Consider the following 8388-nt stretch of genomic DNA (forward strand, 5'->3'; position numbering starts at 1 on the left):
ATGTATGACATTATTAAATGCTTAACATGAAAATGTTTAACGTGCTTAATGCACAAAGACAGTGATTTTAATATATCAAACTCTTGAATACAATGCATTAAATTGTATGTTAATTGTTTTTCTTTATAAGGGTTTCCTATGGGGAAACAATTTACATGAAACTTTGCATGTTGCGTTCATATTCTGAGTTCAGCTATTTGCCTGTACGTTGTATATATTATTAATAAGGTGTATACTAATATGGTGCTCCAATAACACTGTAAGCAAGATGATGATGATAAAATCAATGAAGCATCTATTGCAATAGAGATGTTTTCTCCCCGTTATGACCACACATGACAGATGGCGTCAAATCTTGCTGTACATTTCTAAGATAAACAAATTAAGTACCATCTCTTTGTTATTAGATAATACATATACTGTATATATGATTATTTAATGTATGTTTAAAAGATGTGTCATGAAAATGACAGCCAATGAGTAAATTATTATAATTCAACAACGAATTGGAGTAAAACATAATTTAATATTCAAATGTAAAAGTTAATGCAAAAATTGCCTTATGTGCAGTTTACATGTTTGCATACAATTTGTTATTTGAGTTTTGATTATTATATCTAAAAAAAATAGCAATTGAATTTAGGCTTATAGTTTGGGCTCTGTTGTTAACCATTAATATTATAGTAATGTGCAAGGAACAGCTCTCTATATAGTTTACAGCATTAGCAGAGATACATTTTTATCCTTCAGGAACTTTTAATTATAACTCAATTAATTTAAAGACAGGCGCAATTTGTTCAGTAAACCACTGTTTGATAAAAAAAAAACAATTGTATGTTTGTTACAATTGTTACAAAAAAATTTTTTTTCTTATAAGTGCAAAAGAGACTAAAAATACTCTGTTGATTTTGATCTTACATATAAGTGTTATACATCATTCGCTATCATGTTAAGTGTCTATTTTTTGTGTGTATACTCACAATAAAAACAAAGTATTGTGCTTTTTGTCAAATAAAGAAAAATAAACATGATGCAAGTTTTGCCTTCTCTCTGTCAGTGAAGTCCGTTCTGAAACGCGTCCGAAAATGAACTGTAACTTTGCGAATACTTGTAAAGTACTACTAAATAAGTTATCTCTTAATTAATATAGGGTCATGTTGAATTCTGACAGATTGAGAGATATTGATCTTTCATCAGCGTCTTAACTGCATTTGAATTTTTTTTAATTCAATCATATTTAATTAAAAATTAAGATACTTAATTTATCTGGCCAATTGATTTCTTCTAAAGGTTCCCATATCATAGAAGTGTTTAATTCAAATAGGTCGAACGCTTCTCGTTGTGTTTATCACTAGTTAGAGTGGCCGGCGCGAGCAAGTTCATCATCGCTGCGCTGGAGGCCTGTCTCTCTCACGCTGCACGGTTTAATCACTGTTTGCCACATATTTGGAATATGGTCATGGTGAATCTCATGCACTGCAGTATAGCTATACCAGCGATTAATAAGGTGGAATTATCTGCCATTGGAGAAATCCTGTTGCTTAAAATAAGAGGACATGTAGACACTACAGTGCACAGATACTCTGAGCTCACCCGCTGCACACTGCCTACATGCTGCTTCTCTGTGCTCTCTTTTCACAAACTATGAAACCATTTTTAAAAATCAGAGTAACCATAAACAACAAGAGATTAGTCTGTGTAAAATGTATTTGACTTTAAAATGTAGGAAAGTAAAAGTTTCAACAAATTAAAATACTCAAAGTTCAGCAGAACGTATAGTTTATGAAATGAGAGGTCTATTATCAGTTTATATTAAATGGATGTGTAATTAATCAACAGATTTAACAAGCTTTTGTTGTGAGTTCTGATGTCACAGTCTCAGATATATGCATTGTTTCTGTGTGTGTCTGTAGATTACAGGACTGTGATGTGACAGATGAAGGCTGTGGTTATCTGGCTTCAGCTCTGCGTTCTAACCCCTCACACCTGAGAGAGTTGGATCTGAGTGACAATCACCTGGGAGAATCAGGAGTCAGGATGCTCTCTGATCTACAGAAGGATCCAAACTGCACACTGAACAAACTGTATACTAAGCGGTAAGATTGAGCTCATCCTGTGAATATTTGTATTTCAGTCTTACCATATACACGTGTACAGTGGAATGAAATGTCGAAAGGCTCTGTAGTAGAGCTGCATGGATGAAAATAGTATTTATTTACTTTATTACAATATCAATATCAAGGAGTAGGCCTTCTGAAAAAGATGGTTCACGCAAACATTTAAGATCTGCCATTATTTACTCACCCTCACGTCATCCAAACCTGTATGCCTTCCTTTTATTCTGTGGAGCACAAATTAAGACATTTTCTTTTCAGGCAGTGGTCACCAAAACTTCAAAATATCATCTTTTGTGTTCGGCAGAAGAAATACATACAGGTTTGGAACGACATGAGAGTGAATAAATGATGACAGGGTTTTAATTTTTGTGTAATTTTTTTTAACCCTAACTTTAAGAAAGGGTAGGTTTCATTTGGCTCAGAATCAATGAATTGCTTATTTGGTGCTGGTTTGGTAAGAAGATAACCATGTTGAGCATGGACTGACAGGTTTGTCATATTTCCTCTTTGAGTGGTTTGTACTATTTTACCTCTTTTGAGTGCTTTTCATTTATTACTTTATTACATAAAGCTCATTTCAAGTTCTTCGATACTACATCAAAAACTACTAGCCTAACTGATAAAGTTCAAACATTATTAAAAACAAGTGAACAGTCAGTAATAAAATAACAAATACACAAATTACAAGCAGTAATAAATACTAAATAAAGTTACAAAGTCTAACAGTAGTATTCGGGTACAGAAATTAATAATTAAGCCTTAATGTAAAATAACACTATTTGTTCACTGTAGAAATTTTAACGCACTCTGACATAAGGCACGCTCTCATATTCTCATATGGCTGGGAGAGAGTGTACTCCTGGCAGTGTTTATCCTGAGACTTGTGGCTGAGGAGCCAGGATCTGTGCATTATAAGGTGTGCCTCCAATTGGGCTAAAACCAGCCAATGGTTGAGGTAGTTTAACACACACACTTCCCATTGTCTCAGAGGTAATAAGCATCTTTCAGATCCACTGAGAAGAACCAATCCCCCGGGTGAATTTGCGCGAGGATTTTCTTGGTTGTCAGCGATTTGAACGGGCGCGTCATAAGCGCTTTGTTCAAGTGTCTGAGGTCTAGAATGGGTCTGAGGCTATCATCCTTCTTCGGAACGAGGTAGTAGCGGCTGTAAAAGCCTGACTCGCTTTCTGACAGAGGGACTGGTCCCACAGCCCCTTTTTCTAACAGTTTCAACACTTCGGTGCGAAGGACATGTGTCACTTCTCTCCGTACCATCGTTTCGACCATGGCTACAAAGCGCGGCGGACTGTGAGCAAACTGTAGCGAGTAGCCCTGTTTTATTACACTCAGCACCCAAACTGATATATCTGGTATGGCTTCCCAGGCCGTGGCCCACAGAGCTAGATGTTGGATGATATCTGGGGACGAATCGCTTTGTGATAGGGACTCGGTCACCCAGGCGTTTTGTGTTAGTAATGCTGTGGAGACAGCGTTTGTGCTCGGCGGTGTGTATTTTATACTAGTCGCACCACCCACATTCGTCATACTCGCAGCGTGAGCTGGAGGGGGAATTGACACCGCGGGAATAGCGTTTGTGTGCAGGGGGGCATACTTTACAGTGGGCACGCGCTGGAGAAATAATGAAATAATGAGAGCTGGGCAGCGGATTGCTGTTTTCATACGTGGGCACGCGCACTCTGTGATGAACGCGTGCCCCGCATTTATAACCTCTCCAGTAGTGATAGAAGCATTAAGGAAAGCCGCCTTGTCCATGTCCTTCATCTCCGCCAAATTGAGCCACAAGTGTTAGGTTAACCATACTTTGTCCAATAGCCTGGGTGGTTGATTTCGTGGCGAGTAGGGCTAAGTCAGTGGCGCTGCGCAGATCACTGAAGGCTGCTGGATCAGGTCCAGACTCGTCCATGGAGCGGAGAAGCTTGGCCTGAAACACCTGAAGGTCAGCCATTGCATGCAGCACCGACGTCGTCGAGGCGTACACTCGGCTAGCGAGGGCTGACGTGGTACGGCAGGGCTTGGATGGATGCACAGCTTTTGTTGTTTCATCCTGTGGCGGAGGGCGGGCAGAGGTGCGCGGCTCGTAGCCCTTTTCTGCAGCGCCGTCCACTGAGGAGATCGTCGCAGAAAAAGAAGGCTTAAGGCAAGCCATAGGCTTAATGCAGTTGCCACAGAGCAGCCAATGGCCGCGCTAAGTCGCTCGTTCCTGTGTTGTACTGCGTTTTCAAAAAATGTTGCTTCATATTCTCGAGAAAAGGAGTTTTCCCATAGCATAAGCTTACACAATAGGAGAGACCTCTCGAAAGGGAACTGACAAACATGCGGTTTCTTTCTCAACTGTTCACTTATGAGATAACCGAGAGATTACTTGCCGAGATGGGTTTTTAGAAATAATTTTGTGTTTATGTGTCCGTTCAAGGGCAAGAAACCTCAAAAGAACGAGGCCAACCGTGGGGCAGCCGATCCGTAGAAGATCAACTTTAATCCATTCCACCCCAAACAGTCAATGAGGAGAACAGAAACATGAGTCATGACACACGCGTTTGAGGACCAGCCGTATCCTGATCATCCAGAGAGATTTGATGAGTGTCGTCAGGTTCTGTGTGGAGAGAGTCTGACTGGACGCTGTTACTGGGAGGCTGAATGGAGTCAGTCAATGAATATCAGTTACATATACAGGAATCAATATGAAAGGAAAGAGACACAGTAAATCTGGATTCAAAAAAATATCCTGGCGTCTGAATTGTTCTGATTACAGATTCACTGTTTCTGGACTGACTTTGTTCTTCTACAGCATCTCTGACACTCACACACATTTAACACAAGGAGTTTATATAGTTTGTTCTTATTTTCCTCGCTGGTTCTCATACAGTCATGATTATTAACTCTTAATATGTTTAAATGTTTCTAAGGGAAAAGGAAGAAGTAATCTGCTGAAATGTTTCTTTTATTTTTTTGTCTTCTCTGCTGCTTCCCAAATCGGATGATTTCTGAGGATAGTTTTATGAAAGAGATTTACAGGGACCGGTGAAGACCTTGTGCTGATAATCATCCATTAGCCAGTTGTACAGAATATCTTCTGCTTTTGTGTATAACCAGAAAGTCGAGAGCACATTCATTCAAGTGCTATGATGGTTATTTGTGCATGTTCATGGTTGATGATGCATTACATTGTTTCGATTCAGGTGAAATGTAAAGATTTAGATAATGTTCATATACAGTGGCCCTTAAAAGTATTTAGACACTTAACCTTGGGGCAGTACTTCTGCCGACGTCCAGTGTGATCTTTCCAACGTGTTTACGTAATGCCTGGCGCATCGCAGACCAGCACAAGATGAACAATTGTGGTTAAAACATATATAAATGTAATTTTTTTTAGAAAATGACCGACCGTTTCACTAGATAAGACCCTATTCCTCAGCTGGGAACTGCCCTTTGAAACTGCATTAATTTGGACTTTAACAATTTGGTTACCGTTGAAGTCCATTTTGTGGAAAAATTCCTGAAATGTTTTCCTCAAAAAAAACATTTTTTTTTCACTAAAGAAAGAAAGACATGGATATCTTGGATCGCACTGGGGTGAGTAAATGATCTGGAAATTTTCATTTTGAGGTGAACTACTCCTTTAAGCCCACGAAACGACCATTTTAAACAATAAACTGACACAAAGACATAAATATGTAATTCAACATACAATCAAATTTTGAATGATTTGAAAAATTTGAATGATCCTCCTTTAATATGTAAATACTAATATGTAAACATACATATTAGTATTTTGACAGGTTTTTTACCTTTTTCAATTTTTTTTTCATGGCTAAACATTATTTAAAGCTATTCTATTGGTTAGGATATTGATATAGGAGCTGTCGTTAATAAAGTTTTATGATGTTTCTCCATTTAAACTTATATAAAATTTCATAGCAGTATCGTCCCTCATACCAAATTTAACTATTACTGTACAGCAAAGTGACTGATCATAAAGATCTTGTGACATGGGGAACAGTAAACCAGGGTTTAGTAAAGCATATAGCGAGTTTGTTAATCGTTTAGATGAAAATCAATTTCACAATCTTTCATTCAGACATTTGTCTATTTAGTGTTCGGCACCCTCTGGCGGATGATGCTGTAAATTACACTAGACTAGTAAACCATTAAAATCACTGAGAAATCAAAATGGATAATTCTTGTTTTTTTATTGAATATTGCTGTGTTTATTCTTAATGATTTACCGAGGAACATCATTATTGTGTTACATTCACTATTCTGGTAATCTTGAATCAGAATAAGTTCCTCTTGCAGCATCTCTTCTCTTCTCTGATGACGAGGGCTGGGCAACCTGTCACTCAAATGAGATTCACCAAAGCAAACCACAACCATCCAGTCAATTCCTCACGGACAAAACCAAGTCCTGCCCACATTTGTTCTTGATCCAGGCCCTGTTCCAGATGGAACCCTGACCCCTCGTGATCTTAATCTGAGTCCACACTTTTGTGACGTTAAGCCGCTTTGACTCTTGGGTAGGAGTTTGCTGCAGAGGCTCGGCAAAAGTGCGCTTTAAGGGAGCTAGTGGTAGCCTGGTCCGACCAGACTCTCGTACATTTAATTTGTACATAGAGTCTGGCACCGCTTCGTTGACAAGCGTTAACTTCCTTGTAGGCGGGTACTCTATCGAAGTCTCAAACTATTGGATCTGCCCAGAGTCACTTTGGATCTGCCATAACAAATCGCTAACGTCTGGTCGTGACGTATGCCTAGCGTTAGCCTTAGCCAATTCATTCACCACTAACGGAGCGAGCTGGAAAATCAAACTTTTCCCGAACTCCGTGGGGAGGAGGGCCACAACATCATGGCCACCAACAAAACTAAGCAAAGATTGTTCTTGCTCAGGCTTTAACTTCTTGATATTCGGCAGCGTTGCCACAACGGACCGAATGGCTTCACTCGCATCTTTCTCCACTGCCATTACTGAACTACAACTCAAAATAACGCACAACATCAACGTCATCGTTCTCAGCCACTCCCTCTGTTCGCTGATTGGCCCGGTAAAAAATTGATTGGAGAAAACCAAAGACTACAGCAGAATCCCAGACCTAGTACTGAAGGAAAATGAAAATTGAGCGGAAGTACGTAGGAGGGCGGAGCCAGGCTAGCCGCTCTCTGATATTAATTTTAATATATTTGACTTTTTAATTTATTTGTACAAAGGCTATTCTTCAGCTGTATTGATAAATTGGATTGTAATATGTTTGCTTTAAAAGTTTAGTATGTTATTTGTTATCTTTAGACATTAAAATCCCAGGCTGAAAATGGGCTCCACTCCAGCATTTGGCAAATTAACAAATAATCAGATAAGATGAAGGGTGGGGTTGAAAGGGACCTATTATGGCCCTTTTCACACGATGTAATATAACTCTGTATTGTCCCCAGAATGTGTCTGTGAAATTTCAGCTCAAAATACCCCACAGACAGAGGTGTAAAGTCCAGGGGTCAGAAAGTAAAAGTCCTGCCATATGTTTATTCCACCAATGAACTCAGCCAGCTGATTTATTTCACCAATTAGTTCTATCTCCTGGCTGAAAAACTGCTAAGTAGCAAATCCAGGTGATTGGAACAAAATACTGAGGAGGACTTTTACTTTCTGAACCTGGACTTTACACCTCGGCCCACAGATCGCTTATTATAGCTTGTCCAATTTGCCCCTATTTGGTGTGAGCAAAAACACAAGGTTTAATGTGTGTCTGTTTAAATGCAAATGAGCTGCTGCTCCCCGCCCCTTCTTAGAAGAGGGCGTGGCCTTTACAGCCGGTGCAGATCCTAAGGCAATAACAAATCAGGAGAAGCAATATGACTGACAACATGACTACAGGTGTTCAGCCCTATATGTATGAACTTGAGTCGGACACTGATGAAGGAGAGACTCTGCCAGAAGCAACATCTTTGAGTATGAACTATTGATGCTTTTGTAACAACACTAGTATGCAGCTCTGGTGAGTCTGTCTGGCAACCACCAACATCTTTTGTGTTACTGATATGTGTCGCTGTGCTGGTCTGTGCGAAACAGTTCGGTAACACTCAAGGATGAATCAGTAACAACTGTTCCTGATCCAGCTTCACACCCTGAAGACATAAACATCACACTTTATATTTTGGAAATGATTGAAAATGGCGACTTAAGTAAATAACACTTCACTTAAAGTCCTTATGTATAATGCATTATAAAGTCATTTTTTAATGCAGTAATTATGCCTTGCAA

At 39.2% G+C, this 8388-nt stretch overlaps 1 pseudogene across 1 annotated transcript in view; it reads left to right on the top strand.

Annotated features, from left to right (window-relative positions):
- The window catches only part of LOC143738898 (uncharacterized), an 84809-nt pseudogene extending 78500 nt beyond the window's left edge, over positions 1–6309 (top strand). Inside the window, exons 16-17 of the transcript XR_013204069.1 lie at positions 1914–2096; positions 4552–6309. The product of XR_013204069.1 is annotated as an uncharacterized LOC143738898 (transcript). The remainder of the gene's footprint in view (positions 1–1913; positions 2097–4551) is intronic.
- Positions 6310–8388: the final 2079 nt, after the last annotated feature.

Source organism: Siphateles boraxobius, unplaced genomic scaffold, assembly GCF_051911475.1.
Source record: "Siphateles boraxobius isolate OS27281-9 unplaced genomic scaffold, OSU_SipBor_1 158, whole genome shotgun sequence".
In the NCBI taxonomy this organism is placed as follows: Eukaryota; Metazoa; Chordata; class Actinopteri; order Cypriniformes; family Leuciscidae; genus Siphateles; species Siphateles boraxobius.